The sequence below is a fragment of the Cavia porcellus genome, unplaced genomic scaffold (assembly GCF_034190915.1).
Source record: "Cavia porcellus strain 051 isolate PalLab524CR breed Dunkin Hartley unplaced genomic scaffold, mCavPor4.1 scaffold_3, whole genome shotgun sequence".
In the NCBI taxonomy this organism is placed as follows: Eukaryota; Metazoa; Chordata; class Mammalia; order Rodentia; family Caviidae; genus Cavia; species Cavia porcellus.
Window position 1 is genome coordinate 85,101,946 of NW_026947486.1, and position 19,605 is coordinate 85,121,550.

Genomic DNA, 19,605 nt, shown 5'->3' on the forward strand with positions numbered 1-19,605 from the left:
TGAGTCCTCCTTCCCAAGGCCTTGGGATGAAAACTCATCCAACAAAATCAGTCCACTCCATGGGAGGCTCAAAACTTGCTGCTCTTTTTTGAGATTGTTTTTTTATCCCTCAGTTATCAAAGCTTACTCAGTCTGTGAGCCTTAGATGCCCTCAGTGCCAGTTGGTAAACCCAAAGCAACCACAACAAATGGAAACTACTCGTTATGTGGGACTATGCCTAGAAAACATTGGGAAATAGATTTCACAGAAATGGGAATGCCTAGACTTCAAGGGAATAAGTACTTATTAGTAATGAGATACTTTCACTGGATGGGTCGAAGCTTTTCCTACTGAGTCAGCCTTGATAGCAGTTTCCCAATTTGGCTTCCCTTTATCCATGGAGTCCAACAATGGCCTGCTTTTATAGCCCAGATAACTCAAAAACTAACCCAACCCTTACAGACCGATTGGAAACTCCATTGTGCTTACCAGCTTTCAAGTTCAGGATAAGTAGAAAGGATGAACCAGACTTTAAAAATGGTAATAACTAAGACGGCCTTGGAAACTGTTGAGAACTGTGTGAGTCTCCTCCCTTTTGCCCTCTTGCACACATGATGTACTCCCCTATGTTGCAGATGTTTCCCCTTTTGAAGCTCTGTATGGGAGACCTCCTCTTCTTATTCCTAAGATTTCTGAGGAAAAATTAGCTGATCTGGCTAATCAAGATCTTTTTAAGTCCCTTCAGGCCCTTCAGCTAGCTCTGACTTCCATCCACCTGTTATTCCAAGAACAACAACCTCTGCCTGCAGCCCATCCTGAGGATGAACATCCTGCAGTGAAACCTAGGACACTAGTCCTCATCAAGAGACATCACTGTGGATTCCTTGAACCATGGTGGGAAGGCCCCTACACCGTGGTCCTCAGCACTCCAACCACTGTCAAAGTTGCTGGAAAGCCTGCCTGGATTCATCATTCCCACTGCAAGCCAGTTCTGGCCTCCGATAGCAAACAACCTACAGATAAGTGGACTGTTGTTCCCTCCAAGGATTCTTTAAAACTTAAAATTGCCAAATGTATCCAATAATCTTGTTCTTACGTGTTCTTCCTTATGGAGATCCCAAGGAGATACCTCGTAATCCACTGTTTGGAACTTGGAAAAGTACTATTTCACTGGTGAATTATTAGTAGCCAACATTACTGTCCATGGGATAATTAAAATAGATTTATGTGCCCTATTATATAACATTCCAGCAAAAATTAGACAGAAGAGAATATTGTTCGGTGCACATGCCATGCTGCATGATTGGTTGCTAATAGAGACTTGCAGGGACCTATGTAGTCAAAAGAAATTACAGTCCACTGGCTGGTATCTTTGCCCCCAAAAGCAACAGCTAACCTCTGTGATCACAGGTGCTCACAGTCCATAGAGACAAAATATTTTTGTAGACATTGGGGTTGTAAATCTTTATCTCCTTGGCAGGGAAATACAGGGGACCATTACCTTTTCCTCACTCGGGAGACCCCATCTTCCATTCTTCTCCACTAGACTTCCTGCTCCAGAGCCCTTTTTGCTCTCTGCAATTTCTGCACCATCTCTAGACCCCTTCTTGCCTCTGGACATTGTTTATGGCAAGTCAACTTTTAAATTCCTGTGCAGATGACACCACTTGTTGGTGGGATGGTAGGCCCCTGCTCACACTGGACAATGTACAGGGTACTCCAGGAACCTGTGTTTACTCTGCCTCCTACTCCTTGTGCACTTCCCCTTATGCTGCACTCTGTAATCTTATCTCTTCAGCTTTGATTCATAATTTTTCCTATCCTGCTAATCAGCACCTTGATGCTCCCAATGGAGCCTGGTTTGCCTGTACTTCTGGTATAACTACTTGTTCCATACATCACCTGTTCACCCAGTACCCTGAGCTTTGCATATTAGTCCATATCTTTCACCAACTATATTGGTACTCTAGAGATAATGCTAAGAGTCACTTGTTCTCTAGCTTTGACTTAAAGAGTCCAGTCTGAGTGAAGAGAAATCCTGTACTCTTACCTGTATTACTGGGAATTGGGATGGCAGAGTCAATAGATCTAAGAGTGTCCAGTCTAATAATTGGAGACCAAAATTAGAGACACTTAAGTACACTCACTGACCAAGATCTAACAGCCCTTAGTGACTCTGTCTCCAAATTAGATGATTCTTTAAGTTCACTGGCTGAGACAGTTTTACAAAATCGGCAGGGTCTAGATCTCCTGTTCCTAAAGAAAAGAGGCCTCTGTCTGGCATTAGGAAAAAAATTGTTGCTTGTATGCCAATTATTCTGAGATTATCCAACAAAGTATGGCCAGCTTTAAATAGGAATGAGAACAAGCCAGACAAGCTGAACAGAACTGATTTAAATGATGGTTTTCTCTATATCCCTGGTTGACTATATTAATCACAGCAGCCTCTGGATCTCTGTTAATCTTACTTACTTGTTTAACAATTGAACCTTGCATTATAAACAAATTGGTAACATGTCAAAGATTGGGTTCAAACTATAAAACTCATGATTTTAAGGACACAAGTTTATGAACAGATACCTCTGCTTGAAAACTCCATGAGCCAATGATTGGATCACTGACAAAAATTAACAGGGAATGTCATGTTCTATGCTTATCGCCCTAGTAGCATGTACCTGGAGCACCGACCACATTGTTATAAATTAGTTATAAATTAACTGAGGCATCGCCATGCTGTTCTGTATGTGTCATCACCTTAGTAACCTGTTTGCTGTGTCAACTTTTGTTCCCCTTGTAAGAGACAAATGATGCTTTGTCAACTATTGTTCCCTTTATGAGAGACAAATATTCCTGGAATTGGCAGACCAAGGGCTATGAATTGGCTAACCACCCACTGTGAAATGCCTTTGACCTCAAGCAAAGGGGAATTAAGGCTCACCTTGTTTCTGTTTCTCATCACTATGTACTTAATGATCAATGAGCTAATCATAAATGAACTATAAAAATCAGTCAAAATTCTAACTCAGTTGCACAGCTTTGCAAATTCCATCTGTTCTGTGTTGCTGGACCAGCTAAAATAAAAGCACTTCTTTTAAAAAGATGTCATCTTAGCCTATTTTTCATCTTGGGGATATTGCCTCATTTTTCATCTCATGAGTCCTTGTTTTTTGGGGGGGGGAGGTTACAACAGTAGCCACTATTGATTTCCTGCTGTCATGTTTTGAAGTCCTGTGTTGCTTGCATTGTTCTGTTCTGATTTGCTTTGTTCTGTTTTATTTCATTTTGTTTTATTCTTTTTAAAAATAAATGCAACATTCAGTGATTAAGCACTGATATATGATGACACCTGTTTCTAGGCTTCTTATTCTATTCCACTGGTCCTTCTCTTGTCTCATTTTGGGCAGTTAGACAATTCATAAGAGAGGGCACATGCTCCACAAAAGAGAGAAGCAGACACACACAGAGAGAGAGAGAGAGAGAGAGACTACATGTTTCCCATAAAAAGAGACAGAGAGGGCACACGTGCTGCCTGACACAGTAAGTGCATACACCCACATGTTTAAATGTTCACATGTGTAGGTATAGGAGTGAGAGAAGTGAGCCTTACCAAAGATCCAAAGATGCAACTTTGGAGCTAAGGAGAAGAATGAGTCCCTCCAGTGTTGTATCACTTGCATGAGTTCCAGTCAAACAGTGGCTACCATCAAACCTCTGCTGAATGTCTCCCATTTGCCCTCAATACTCCCAGAATATTCGCCATTGTGGAATAATCAATAGGCTCCCTTGCTTTATGCTTGTGCTTCAGTTTGGAAAATAGGTACCAATAAAAGTTCAGAGGAAAGCAGAGGGGTATTTATTCTCCCAAATCTTTCTTCCTTTTGGACTTAATGAAAGCCACTATTCCTACTGAGAGGGCTTTCCCAAAGAGCGGCCTTCCTCATGTTCTGGTAATCATTGGATGCTTCCTCTACTTGTTCCTCTGGATATCAGAAGTAACAACTTCACTGTTCATAGTCCTAAATATTTTGTACTATTCTTTTCTGGTTTCTCTAATCTTGCCCACATCTGTACTAAACTCTTCTCAACTACTCAGATTATACCAATATTTATAGCTAAGACCTTCACTGATACATTTCCTCCTTTAAGGGAGCACTGTATTCTTAAAGATGTGAGCATCTACTATCACCTTGACAAGGAAAAGGATCATAAATTCAGGTAAAATAATGTCTATCCCTACCCCTTCCCTTAAGTAGCCTAACAGTGGTTTCTCAAACACCAGCCTATTCCAGACTTCTATGAGGAAAATAAAACCAAGAACCAAATATGAAATATTTTTGTCAACAAAAGAACAAGTAAGGTTCCAAATCTTTATTCACAGGAAACTAGTATTAAAGAATTGCAAAATTATGAGAACCACAATTTAATTGATCTCTACTATCTTAAAAAGCACAAAACTAAAGATCTGGTAAACTTACTGTATCCAGGATGCTATAGTCTCTATCTGGACTATTCCCTGAAGGTTCATGTGTTAAGGACTTGGTCCTGGTGTGCTGCTACTGGGATGCTGTGGAGCCATGAAGAGATGGGGCCTAGTGGGATGTCCTTAGGATATTAACAGGATTATTCCAAGTGGAATATAGGGCTCAAATCTCTCTTCTCTCTATTTTCTGGCTGATGACATCAGCAGTTTGCTCTGCTGTGTGCTCCTGTCATGATGTACTACCTTTCTAGAGGCCCCAAGAGCACAAATGGGCTCCCCTTTCTGGTAAGCAGCCGTGGCCTGAGCAAGTGGTGGGCTCCCCAAGGGGAGAACCACCCAACATCTCCCAAGATCCACGTCATGTTGGAACTTAGGGTACTGGGAAACAAAGCAACTCACTCACCTCCCTGGTAAGCAGCCATGGCTCAAACAAGCAGCAGGTGCCCCAGGGAGAGAACCAGCCAGTGTCTCCCAAGATTCACACCATGTTGGAACTTGGGGCACTGGGAAACCAAGCAACCTGCTTGCCTCCCTGGTAAGCATCAATGAGCCTACTGACTCACAGGCTGAAAACCAAACATCCCATCCCCCCATTAGCAAATGAGAGCCAGAGGTCTGAGTATCTCTTAGGAGGTTGACCATGTGCAACATAGCAAATAGGAGGGATTTCCTTCTACCACCTCTTTGAAGGCAAATATTGTTATCATTATTTTGCTTTGTTCTGACTAATTGTATTGATTTATTCAATATTTTGTTTTGATAAGTTGTATAATATTCTATATTTCATTTGATTTTCTATACCTGATTGAAAGGACAATTCTATACCTGATTGAAAGGACTATTGTGAAGATAACAAGATATACTATGATATCTATTACTATTATCCCAGTAACCACCGTGACATTCTGCACCAATTTCACTGCATTGTCTTAATTGAATTTGTTCTGTCTTGTTGCATTGTATTTTACTACCTTCAAAATAATAAAAATAAATAAATAAATGAAAAACAAAATACCATAAAGGAGACTTTCTGAGCCATTAACCAAAACAAACTTTTCTTTATGAATCAATTCTTTCAGATATTTCATTATAGTGACAGAAATCTGGCTAATACAGAGGAAAGTTTATGCTGAACTGATCAATGCTCAGTTGATCACTAGATTGTCATTCCTAACCCCATCCCTTAACTACTCTACTGCTAACCCTGAAGAAAATAAAGGACATTAGCCTGTCTCTATTTAAGAACCAAAGATGAGTAAATAACAGATAAGAAACAAATCTTTTTTTAAGAATTATCATTATTATGATGTTTTAACTATAGTTTCAAATTTAGGTCATATCTGGAGGCATACAAGAGGATGTTGTGAGTCTTTACTGATAAATATTATAAATTAGGATTGCATCTTAGTTTGAGATTCTTTTTTTCATTTTTTTTAAATTTTGTTTAAGGAGAAAAAGAAAAAAACAGAAAAAGGGTACAAGTTATGCAGAATTTCAAAAATAAACAGTAGGAAATCACTAGTAAATAGATTACATATTGTCATCTTAGAAATAGTTGTTCAAGTTACAAAATTAAAGCATATAAAGTGGACATTCAAACGGTGAGACAACAAACAATTCTGTTCAATGATCCAACAAAAACTCAGTAATATCATTATCTATCTTATACACTTAAAGATACATGCAGTTATATATTTAGAGCACTTTCTTTTCCTCTCTTTTTTTACAATGACAATTACACATTTTGGGTTTTATTACTCCCACAGTTCTTATTACTTTTTTTTGAAAAGAATAAAACCAAATGTGGCATAACAAAACAGAGTCAGTCAAATCAAAAGGATGGACATAGTACATGATGTAAAAACCGAATTCAAGGTGATCAACAGTGGTTACCATAATGCCTCTTGCTATCTTAAAAAGAATTGCCTATATCATCAGTTATAATAAAATTGAACAAAACAGTAAAGAACAAAACCAAAAAAACCAAAACATTGAAGACATTACAGGACTTCAAAAGAAGATAGTAGTCAAACCAGAATGGGCATCATGGTGAATCTTATTGTTCTCAAAGTTGTTGCCTATACTCTTCAAATGATACTATCAAGCAAAAGAGAATAGAGCAAAATCAGTCAAAACAAAATGATGAGAGCAATACAGGGTTTCAAAATAAGTTAATAGGAAATCAAAGTAGGTTATTATAATATATCCTGATATTTTTATTTATTTTTCCCTTAATTAGAAAGATAAAAGTAAAAAGATTAATAAAAAAGGAGGTTGAGATAAAAGACATAACAACAAAACAGCACAGGTCCGAACAGAATAATTTAAGCAACATAGTGTTTCACCACAAGATATTCCGACCTAAAAGTAGTTACCATAGTGTCTCTTTCCTTGAAATCTTTGAGTATAACTTCATATACTGTAGCATCAAATATATCAAGACAATGTAAAACCATTCAAGAGAATTACAGTATTACAGGGTATTTAGAATCAACTAACAGAAAACAAACAATGCTTTCTATATTATCTCCTTTTCTATAAAAGTTTTTGTCTATGTTATCACATGTAATAAAATCCAGTAATATACAACATGCTAAGACCAATGGAGACAGAAGAACAAAAGCTTGATGGGACTTCAAAACAACATGATATTAAATCATCACTAGCTATTATGATGTCTTATTTTCTCTAAAATAGCTGTTCATACCATCACAGACAATAAACTCAAAGAGCCCAGAATAAAAACTACAATTAATGAATGACATTATAAGGCTTCAAAGCAATATAATGGAGAATCATGATTACCACATACTTTTATGTATTGTTATCATTTCTTACACTAGGAAAACTATTCATATTTATACATGTGGGTTTGATTTATTTCACTTATGAGTATGGTCTCAAGCTGTGCCCATTTATTTATAAATATCTCAATGTGATCCCTATTTACAGCTGAGTAGAACTCCATTGTACAAAAATACCATAACTTTTTTATCCATTCCTCAGTTGATGGACACTTAGGTTGTTTCCAAGATCTGGCTATAACAAATTGTGCTGCTATAAACATGGGTGTACATATATCACTGTGGTATGATGCTTTCAGTTCTTCTGGAATATGCCTAGAAGTGGAATAGCTAGAATAATTGGGACATCCAATCCCAGCTTTTTGAGAAATCTCCAGACTGACTCCCACAATAGTTGCACCAGTCTACACTCCCACCAACAGTGCAGGAGAGTTCCTTTTACCTCACAGCCTCTCCAGCATTTGTTGTTGTTGGTTTTCTTGATCCTGGCCATTCTTTCTGAAGTGACATGGAATCTCAGTGTGGTTTTAATTTGCATTTCTCTGTGGAGTAATGATGATAAACATTTTTTCATGTATCTATTTGCCATTTGTATTTCTTCATCTGAGAAGTGTGTAATCATCTCAGATGCCCATTTTTGGATTGCATCTTTGAATTATGGGAGTCTGATTTTTTAATGCTTTATATGTTTTAGACAGAAGTCCTTTGCCTGAGGGAGAGTTCACTAAGATTTTTTCCCAATTTGTGGGTTTTCTTTTCACTATGCTGGAGATTTCTGACATGCAGAAACTTTTTAATAAGATGTGATCCCTGTTTTTGATTCTGGGAAGTATTTCCCGTGCCGTTTGAGTCCTGTTCATGAATTGTCTACCTACCCCTATGTCTTCAAGGTTTTTACCCACTTTGTCTTCCAATACATTTAGTTTTTCTGTTTTAATATTCAGAGCTTTTATCTTTTATCAGAGATTTTAATTTAGTACATGGTGATAGGCATGGGTCTAGTTTTAGTTTTCGACATATGGAGAGCCAGTTTTTCCAACACCATTTATTAGAGACTGTCGTTCTTCCAGTGAACATGCTTAGCCCCTTTATCAAAGCTAAGGTGGTTGAGTGTGTTTGTAGTTGTGGTTGAATCTTTAAATCTATTCCATTGATCTTCAGCTCTGTTTGATACCAGTACCATGCTGATTTTACCACAGTTGCTTTGTAGTATAACTTCAAGTCAGGGATTGTGATGCCTCCTGCCTTGCCTTCACTGCTTAGAACTGTCTTTGGTATTCTAGGTCTCCTCTTGCTCCAGATGAATTTTAGGAGTGATCTGTCCACATCTATGAGGTATGTTGATGGCATTTTTATTGGGATTGCATTGAATCTGTATAACAGTTTGGGAGAATGGCCATTTTCACAATATTTATTCTTCCTATCCATGAGCAAGGGATGTCTTTCCACTTTCTGAGATCCTCTTCAATATCTTTTTTCAGTGTATTATAATTTTCCTTGTATAGGTCTTTCATTTCTTTCATGAGAGTAATTCATAAATATTTCATTTTTTTGGTTGCTAGTGTGAAGGGTGTTGCTTCTCTTACTTCTCTCTCTATGATCTTGTTGTTAGTGTAAAGGAATGCTATTGATTTTGTATCCAGCTACCTTTCTGAATTTATTTATTTATTATATCTAAGAGTCTTTCAATATAGTTTTCAGGGTCTTCTATGTAGAGTATCGTATCATCTGCAAATAATGATAATTTAACTTCTTTTTTTCCTACCATTACCCATTTTATATCTCTCTCTTGTCTAATTTCTCTTGCTAGTATTTCCAGTACTATATTAAATAGAAGTGCTGATAAGGGACATCCTTGTCTTGTGCCTGATTTTAAAGTAAAGACCTTCAATTTTTGGCCATTTAGTATGATACTGGCTGTTGGTTTGTCATAGATAGCCTTTAGTATATTGAGGTAAAGACCATCTATTCCCATTTTCTGTAAGGTTCTTATCATAAATGAATGTTGGATCTTATCAAAAGCTTTTTCTGCATCTATAGAAATGATCATGTGATTATTTTGGTTTTATTAATATGGTGAATTACATTTATTGATATACATATGTTGAACCATCCCTGCATGCCTGGGATGAATCCCACTTGGTTATGATGTATAATCTTCTTAATGATTTAGCATTCTATTTGACAATATTTTATTGAGGATTTTTGCATCTGTGTTCATTAGGATATTGGCCTGTAGTTCTCTTTTTTAGTTGGGTCTTTCTCAGGTTTTGGTACTAGAGTAATATTTGCTTCCAGGAATGACTTAGGAAGGATTGCTTCCCTTTCAATTTCATTGAAGACTTTGAGGAGTGTCGGCATTAAGCCTTCTTTGTCCTTCTTGTAGAATTCTGCAGTGAATCCGTCTGGGCCTGGGCTCTTCTTCATAGGTAAGGACTTAATTACGTTTTTAATTTCATTAATAGAAATTGGGTTACTCAGCAGTTTTACATCTTCTTGACCTAGCTTTGGTACTTCATATGTTTCTAAGAATCTGTCTATTTCTTCTGTGTTATCAAACTTTTGAGAGTAGAGGTTTTCGAAATAGGTGTTGATGATCTTCTGTATTTCTATTGGGTCTGTAGTGATTTCACCTTTTTCATTTCTTATTGCATGAATTTGAGCTTTTTCTTCCTTTTTTTAAAATAAGGTTGGCTAGGGGCTTATCGATTTTATTTATTCTTTCAAAGAACCAACTCTTTGATTCGTTGATTCTTTGGATTGTTTTCTTAGTCTCTATTGCATTGATTTCTGCTCTGATTTTTATAATTTCCTCTCTTCTTTTGGCTTTGGGCTTGACTTGCTCTTCTTTTTCTAGCTGTTTGAGCTGTAGCATGAGGTTATTTATTTGTATTCATTCTGTTTTCCTGATGTGGGAACTCAGTGCAATAAATTTTCCTCTCAGGACGGCTTTCATTGCATCCCACAGATTCCAGTAAGTTGTATTTCTATTTTCATTTGCTTGTAGGTATTGTTTAATTTCCTCTTTAATTTCCGCTGTGGCACACTGATTACTCAAGAGTGTGTTATTCAGTTTCCATGTGTTTATGGGATTTTTGCAGTATCTTTTATCATTAATTTCTAATTTCATGGCACTATGATCTGATAGCATGCAAGGGATAATTTTAACTCTTTTGCATTTGTTTAAATATGCTCTGTGAGCTAATATATGGTCTATTTTTGAGAACGACCCATGTACTGCTGAGAAGAATGTATATTCTGATGTTGGGTGGAACACTCTGTATATGTCTATCAAGTCCATTTGTTTACAGGTGTGATTCAGTTCTGTTATTTCTTTGCTGATTTTCTGTTTGGTTGATCTGTCCCTTGGTGTCAATGGTGTGTTAAGGTCTCCTGTTATAATTGTGTTACTGCTAATTTGGTTTTTCATTTCTGTTAATACTTGTTTTACATAACTGGGAGCTCTGGAATTTGGTGAATATATATTTAAGATATATATTCTTCCTCTTGAAGTTTTCCCCTAACCAGTGTGCAATGACCTTCTTTATCTCTTGTGATCATTCTTGGTTTGAAGTTCACATTGTCTGCGAACAGAATAGCTACCCCTGCTTTTTTGGGGGGCTCCTGTTGCATGATATATTGTTTTCCATCCTTTGACTTTCAGTCTGTGAGTATCCTTTTGGATTAGATGAGTTTCTTGTAGACAGCATAAGGTTGGATTTTGTTTCTTGATCCATTCTACCAGTCTGCTTCTTGTAATTGGTGCATTGAGTCCACTTACATTAATGGTTATAACTGTTATGTGTTGGCTTATTGTTGACATGTTACCTTTCTGCTGTTGCATCTTTATCTTTCTGTTCTGTCTAATTGTCTGCTTCACTTAGTAGTTTTTTCCTAAATGTATCTAAACTGTCTTTCAGTGTTCTTTGCAGGGTTGACTTGGTGATCATGAAGTTCTTCAGCTGTTCTTTGTCAAGGAAGTATCTTATTTCTCCATCCATTTTTTTCTATATTTTTTAAAATTTTATTTAAGGAGAAAAAAAAAACAGAAAAAAGGGTACAAGTTATACACAATTGTAGAAAAATAAATAGTAGGAAATCACTAGTTAATATAATACATATTGTCATCTTATCTCCATCCATTTTGAAGGACAGTTTTTCAGGGTACCTCAGTCTAAGTTGAAAATCATTTTTCTTTCGGATCTGAAATATTTCACTCCATGCTCTTCTTGACGTTATTGTTTGTGCTGAGAAGTCTGCTCTGATTCTGATAGGTTTTCCTTTATAGGTGATCTGTCTTTTCTCTCTGACAGCTTTTAGTATTCTATTCTTATGTTGGATTTCTGGGATGGTGATTATTATATGCCTGGGTGTAGTTTTATTTTGGTTATGGCTATTTGGAGTTCTATATGCTTCATTAATCCTAATGTCAGTTTCCATTCTCATGTTTGGGAAATTTACAGCTATTACCTCTGTGAATAGCCTTTTTTTATCATTTGTGCTGTTCCCTTCTTTTTCATTTATCCCTATTAATCTTATGTTGTTTTTCTTTATGCAGCTGTTGAATTGTTATTTCCTGATTCCTTTTTTTTTTTTTAATCTTTCCTTTCCTGTGCACTAGCTGCAATCTTGTCTTCGAGGTCTGAAATTCTATCTTCACTTTCATTGATCGGTTTTGACAACTTTCAATGGAATTTTTGATTTCCTGTATATCTCTTTGAATGTTTCATGCATTCTGTTTGTTTCTTAAATTGTTCATCCAGGGATTCTATCTTTTTGTTTTATTCCTCTAATTTTTTCATTGTGTGTTCTTTACATGTGTTCAGCATCTCTTTTATTACTTTTATCATTTCTTCTTTTACCTGGGAGATGATTTCCAGTTTGAATTCCTTTAAAGCTTCCTAGAGTTTCTTCTTCATTTCAGTTGCTATTCTTACAGGTATTTCAGGTGTATGGTATATATTTTCTTCTATGTACATGGCTCCTAGGGTTTCTTGGGATGGGCTTGAGGTTTGAGATTGCATTTTGGTTTTTCATTTTGTCATTTTCCTATATTTCTGTGTTTCAAGTGTTGTTCTAAGGCTTTCCCTGTATGTGTTTGAAATTGTCTCCTATGCCATAGGCTCCTGGGACTGAATGGAGGTTGCTGAGCATGGTCTAGTCAGGCCCTCAGGCCCTTCTGTGCTACCTTCAGTGTTCCAGGTAGCTGGGCAGGCTCCTACCCACTGTGGATGTTGGGCTAAAGCTCTTCCTGGGCAAAGACCAGTGCCCTGAACCTCACTTCACCTGCTCTCCACTCCTGTAATTGAAGAAAGTAGCAGGGGTAATCTTCTCAGACTGCAAAACCTCCCAAGACAAGTCTAGAATGGCTGGGCTCTGGGCAGCTCCTTGAGCTCTGGGAGCCATGATCTTAACACAATGTCCCAGGCTCCAGATGGCACGTGGACTCACCCCAGCTGCCAGCTGAGTTTCCCAGGTCCCAGTTCCAGAGAAGGTCACTGGGCATGTCCTGGGCAGGCCTGAAACCTGCCAGGCAAGTGCAGCCTAGTGTAGCTGGGCTCTGGGTTGGCTCTTCAGCTCTGGGTGCTATGATCTTAATGCAGTCTCCTGGTGACTGGGTGGGGAGCAGACTCACCCCAGCTGCCACCTGAGTTTCTGGGTTCCCAATTCCAGAAAAGGTTGCTTGATGTGTCGTAGGCAGGCCTGAAACCTGCCAGGTGAGTGCAGCCTAGTGTGGCTGGGCTCTGGGCGGGCTCTTGAGCTCTGGGAGCAATGATCTTAACACAGTCTCCTGGGTTCTGGATAGTGAGCTGACTCACTCCAGCCACCAGCTGAATTTCCTGCTTCCCATTTCCAGAGAAGGTTGTTGGGCATGTCCTGGGCAGGCCTGAAACCTGCCAGACAAGCACAGCCTGGTGTGACTGTGCTCTGGGCGGGTCCTTGAGCTCTGGGAGCAATGATCTTAATACAGTCTCCCAGGGGCTCTGAATGGGGAGAAGACTCACCCCAGCTGCCAGCTGAGTTTCTGGGTTCCTGGTTCCAGAGAGGGTCACTGGACATGTCCTGGGAAGGCCTGAAACCTGCCAGGTGAGTACAGCCTAGTGTGGCTGGGCTCTGGGCGGGCCCTTGAGCTCTGGGAGCAATGATCTTAACACTGATCCTGGCTCTGGATCATAGTTTGAGATTCTCTAAGGAAATCTTATAGCCTGAGTAACTTAATGAACAATTGTTGATTTTACACAGTCTAGAGATGAAGCAGTCCAAATCAAGTCACTGGCAAGTAACATGCCTAGTAGGCCCTGCTTCTTGCTTCACAGAGGGCTATCTGAACATTACATCATTATATGATAGAAAAAAAATGTACCAGTTCTCATACCTCTCATAGGGGTACTCATTTCATTTATGAGACCTCCACCCCATGGCCTAATCATCTCCGAAAGCTCCCACCTCCAAATACCATCACATTCATTAGAGGTCAGCACAGGAATTCTAGTGGACACAAACACTCACAGCAGACAGTACAGTAGATTCGGTGGATTCGTTCACTTGACTTTGTTCTCATTTCTTTCTCATGTCCCTTCTGTGCTGCAAAGATTAAGAAACTGAAAACTCCCTTTCACAGATTCTTTGCAGCTAGAATTCTGTATATGGAATAGCTTCCACCAGGTAAGTGCCCTCAGGTAAGTACTGCAAGGCAAAAATGAAGCCAAGGTCTTTCTGGCCTTCTAGAGTCTTTTAGCCTAGACATCGAGCTCATTCTACACTTATGTTTTGGTGCCTAGTCTCCAGCTTCTGGAGTATTAAGCAGCAGTAATATTTCCTGGTTCTAGCTTCTGTTTTGGGGCCATAATCATGGTGCTGTGTTCTAGGACTCAAGTATTTCAGTGGTGATCTCCGACCTAATACCCAGGTGGTCTACCAGTATTATAAGACTCTGGCTGCTAATCCTTAAACCCAATCTTAGAGCCGACTCCTCTAACTCTTCCAAGGACTTTTAAAAATTCTTCATTAATCTCCCTCATTAAATTCCTTTTTTATTGTCACTGAAATCTAAGTATTCATCTGAAGAGCTTTTAATTAAGTTTCTTAGTGCATTTTAAATATACATAATTATCACATTCATCATAGGGAATTTGTACCCATACAGGATTTTGATTCTTTTTTCCCATTCTCTTCTCCTCCCTTCATCCTTTCTTCCCCTTGCTGTTTACAAAGTTTGTCTCCACTTTATCCTATTTTAATCTTTTTTTAATTTTTCTTTTCTTCCTTTCCCACTTCCCCCAACCTAGTTCCTCTTTCCTTTTGAAAACGTCTTCCCATTTCACAGTATCCATTGTATATTTTGGTCCTTATTTACTCTTTCAGTTTCTCATACCAGGAAGACAATACAGTGTTTACACATGTGAGTCCCATTTATTTCACGTAAGCAATATGATCTCAAATTGCTTTAGTAAACCCTTTTCTAATCAAAATACTTAGTGATCCCTTCCACTTTCCTATACTGAATCCAGATAGATAGAGGTGGCCAGAGTCAGATCTAGAATTTTTTATCATTTCCTCTCAAGACCTGAATTTCCTATGAGTTATAGACAGGAGCATTTCATGTAATACCTGATTAGTAGACAGGAGAAAAAACTCTTTTTCCATCATTGGCTTAAATCATAGGTCATAAATACTGGCATTTTGTCCTTGGTTGAGGCCCCTACATGTCAGGTACTGACTTGGGCACTTGCACATGTTCTCATTTAATTAACACAGCTCTGGAAAGTAGATACAATTATCCTCAATTAACTCAGCCATGTGCACAAACATTTCTAAATATAATCTGCACATTTCCCTTGAGTTTGCATCACTGCCTCTTATCTTACATGGAAACCCAGATAGTAAGTGAGACTTGAGTCTAAGATACTCTGAGGACTTCAGTTGTGGCCGTATGTGGTCTGTTGAGTGCTCTGTGATCCATATGATTTGGCACCACCAGTCTTTGTGTCTACTTCTTCCTGTCTTACTTCTAGCTGACAAATTTCCCTTTTATCATGAATCAAACTTTCTGAAGAACAATCTTTCCTGTTCACTGTAAATTGAGTTGTGAGAGTCAGTTGCCAACCTATGGATAAACAGCATTCCCTCAAGTCAAGCTCTGGTCCAAACAGCTGTGACTGAGAGGAGAATTCCAAGTCTTGGTGACTATTTTAACAGGAGGATAGAAAGGGAAAGCCAGATATGAGCATCACTTGAAAAGTCAGAATATTTGGAAACACTGAGTTCATATTTCCACAGGAAACAGAAAGTAGACCCCTTTCATTACAGTTTGCTGCCTGTCATTCACATACATTAATTTTAGACTCCTAAATTCCTTCCAATTCTAAAAATCTTGAATTTTAAGATTCTACACTCTTCTGGATTTCTTTACACTGAAAAATTGTGGATTGATATGGGCCCCATTGAACAGATAATTTGGAAACAAGAGAGAAATGCATTTCATTTATCCACTGATTTGATTTTCTAAATAAAGGCTCTACATCTCCACACTATAAAGCCATTATTTTCCTCTACTGCAATTGCAGTAATTCTCAGTGTGCCATGAGCTATCATCATCCTGTCAAAATGAAAATCTTGCACAGAGCCTGTGAATCAAATCAAGTGGAAGTGATCAAGGACAGTAAAAAAAAGAACAATTATACATACACTATTAAATAATGCAAACGATAAGAATACAACTAATCTTCAGATTTTGAGGTTTTCAATTTTGTATTTTGTTGACTCAATAGCAAATTTTTGATTCATTAAATGATTAAAGCATTTATCAAAACTGTGAATGACAAGGCAATCAGTGACAGGATAATCAGTCTCAGAGTCTGTTCTTTGTGTAAAATTCAAATGCACAAACACAATACAATTTTGTACTTAATGTCATTCTTGTAATCAGCATATTTCTGCTCCAGTGTGAGATCTTTATTTAAACATGAGATGCAACTGATATGAAAATACAAAAACCTCATTTATATAATCATAACAAGCATGTTATCATGGTTGTCAAAATTAATTAAACCTAATTTGTTCTATTTTCTAAACTTAACCTTGACACAAAATTTTTTTGTGAAAGGCAAAAATGCTAAAGAATCACAGAAATAAGCGTAAACTGATTTTTAGTGCCTGCATTGTGTTTAGGTCAGAGAGGAACCTAATATTGATTAACACTCAAAATCATAAAAGATCAGTTGAATGTGAACTTTGTCTCTGTTACCATTTTAACTTTTGGCTTCTTTTGAGTGAAATGAGTCTCACTGGCAAAATGACAATAAAAATGATAAACGCAAATTTAGAAAACTATGATTAACACACAAATTCTCAGAAAGTTACTCTTCCTAGGCCAAGGGATACCTCTATTTCAGATTACACTGTCATCCTGATCATTCTCAAGTAATTGCCAGAGTTCTGGCTACAACACAGTGCCTCTCAAACATCAGTGTATATCAGAAACACTGTTAAGCACATTTGGAGGCTTCACCCTGATCTTTATTCAAAGATATCAGCAACACCTGAAAAGTCTGCATTTTGAACAAGAATACTAGATAGCTCTGTTGCAGATGCTCCAAGGAGTACATAGTGAGAAACATTGGCCTGCATAATGTTTGTATTGTCTTGTTTTTCATTTTATTGTTTTGAATCCTTTTTTTACAAATTTTCCCAGTATCTCTTTGGAATGCTTTGTCTATGTACTAGTTAACCACTAATATTTCTTAGGCCCTGCTGCATCTTATTAACCTGAACTGGAAAATGTTATGATTGCCACCTTTTCTTTTTCTAGGTTCATACCACTTCACACATGCATTCTCAATAAGCTGCACCCTTCCAGACATCTTCTCACCTTCTTTAAACCAATCAGATTCCCATGTATTTGGGGGCAAGCGCCCTTTAAGTAAGTATATAGCCTCTGTTTATTTCAAGTAAATCTCCCTGTTGCCAAGGAGAAGCATTCATTGTCACAAATACTTCTCAAAGAACAGAAAAACCAAAGAAAAAGTATCGCATGGTTATCCATTTAGCATTTTATTAGCAGCTCAAGTAAAAATGTTGTCGGTGAAGAGAATCATCTTTTCTTTAAAATTGTCTGTTAAAATGAATTACCCCAGTTACCACTGAGCCTTCTACCAGAAAGAGGGCAAACAGTATAGGGATTCAGCCATCTTGCCCTTCATTTATATTTTGAGCTTCACATATAAGATAACTACATATTATTTAAACTTGCAAGCCTGATTTATTTCACTTAATATTAGTCTCATGGAGCACCCATTTTCCTACAAATGACTCAAGCTTATTCTTCTTCATAGTAGAGTAATACCCTTGTGTGTATAAATACCACATTTTCTTTATCCAGTTATCTCTTAATGAACATATAGGCTGCTTCCAAGATTTAGCTGTTATGAATTCTGCTACAATATATATATATATATATATATATATATATATATATATATGTCTCTATATAATATATATATATATATATATATATATGTCACTGTACTATGATGTCTAACTCCTTTAGGAAGATACCCAGAAGGGATATAACTAGGTCAAACAGAATTTCTGTTTTTGGTTTATTCATAAATCCTCTATCTGATTTTTATACTGGTTGTACTAGTTCATATTCCCACAACAATGTAGAAAATTTCCTTTTTCCTCACAGCCTCTGGGGTGGGAACACCCACCTGAATTGAGTCCACATGGATCTGGTCATGGAAGTTTAGAGAAGTTTCTGTGGTTTTTTTCCAAAGGAACTTTGACTGTTTTCTTTCTTCAGGGCAGTCTCCACCCTCATCTTCATCTTGGACATCCTCTCCTGACTTTTAGTGCAGACTCCTCGCATTCTAGCACAGATCCTCTGGCCTTTTGGCACAGACAATTCTACTTCCAGCACTGTCCCTTGGGACTTTCTGTTGCAAATCCTTTAGTCTCCCATCTCAGATCCTTCAGCCTCCCAATATAGATTTGCAAGGGACATTGCCATGGGCAATAGGCGTTCAACTGGATCATTCAGGTCTCCAGCATGCAAACATTTGGCACTCTTCTGCATCTGCCTCTAGTAAATACTAATACAGATGGTATTTCCATTTCCTTTTAGTTTGCATTTCTCTAATAAACAGAAGGGTTGGACATTTTTTCAAATATATATTGACTATTTGTACTTCTTCTAAAAATGTCTTTTAATTGAACATTTTTTTGATTGAGTCTTTTCATTTTCCAAGTTCTAATATTGATGGGTTCTTTATTCTAGATATTAGTCTTCTTTATAAAGAATAGCTGATGAAATTTTCCCATTCTGTATCTTGTCTCTTCATTTTGTTGTTTCCTTTGCTATGCAGAAGCTTTTTAATTTGACATTATTCCACTTGTTGATTCTTGATGTACTTTCCTGTGCAATCGGGTTCTTTTGAAAGCCCTTGTCTATGCCTTTGAGAGTTTAGCGTAGCATTTGTTTTAATGTCTAGGTCTTTCTTCAACTTTAATTTTAGTTTAGTGCCTGGTGAGAAATATGAATCTAGAGTCAATATTCTGCATGTGGCCAATCAGTATTATCAGCATCATATATTAAAGGGACTTTGTTTTCTCCAGCACATATCTTTGAAACTTTTGTCAAATATCAGATGGCAGAATATGCCTGGGGTTTTCCATTCCATTGACGTAAAGCAAAGGAGAGAAAGAAAAGGGAAATAGGAAAGAAAGTAGTCAATGTATCATTTTTTTGTCTACAACATAATCTTCTACATAGAAGATCCACAAAATTACAACAAAATACTCCCAGAATTAATAACCAAATTCAGTGGTGTAGCATAAGAAATCAACACACAAAATACAATAGTGTTCCTGTACACCAATTTTAAAACTACCAGAAAAACAAATTAAGTAAACAATACCATTCACAATAGCATCAAGAAAAAATAAACACTGAGGAATTAACCAAGGAAGTGAAAAAAGTCTCTACAATGAAAATTACAGGACTTCCGGGAGAACATGGCGGACAGATAACAGCAACTACCGGAGGCTCTCTGAAAGACTCGGCTCAGAAGCCAGGAATGGTGCGGACTAAGGAGACATAAGTCGGTGGAGATATGCTCTGCTGACTCAGGAACGAACTGGGCTGAGAGAAGCCAACTTGGAATGCAGTCCTGGTGCTAAAACAGGAACAGAAAAGACTTGGTGTGGAGGCTGGAACCGCGCCATTGTAAGCCGCGATTTGGGTTTCCCGCCACGCGGCGGCTGGCTGCCTCTACAGTGGCTCAGCAAGGAGAGAGACATGCGGAAGCTCTGAGAACGGCAATCTGCGAACGGCAGGGAGG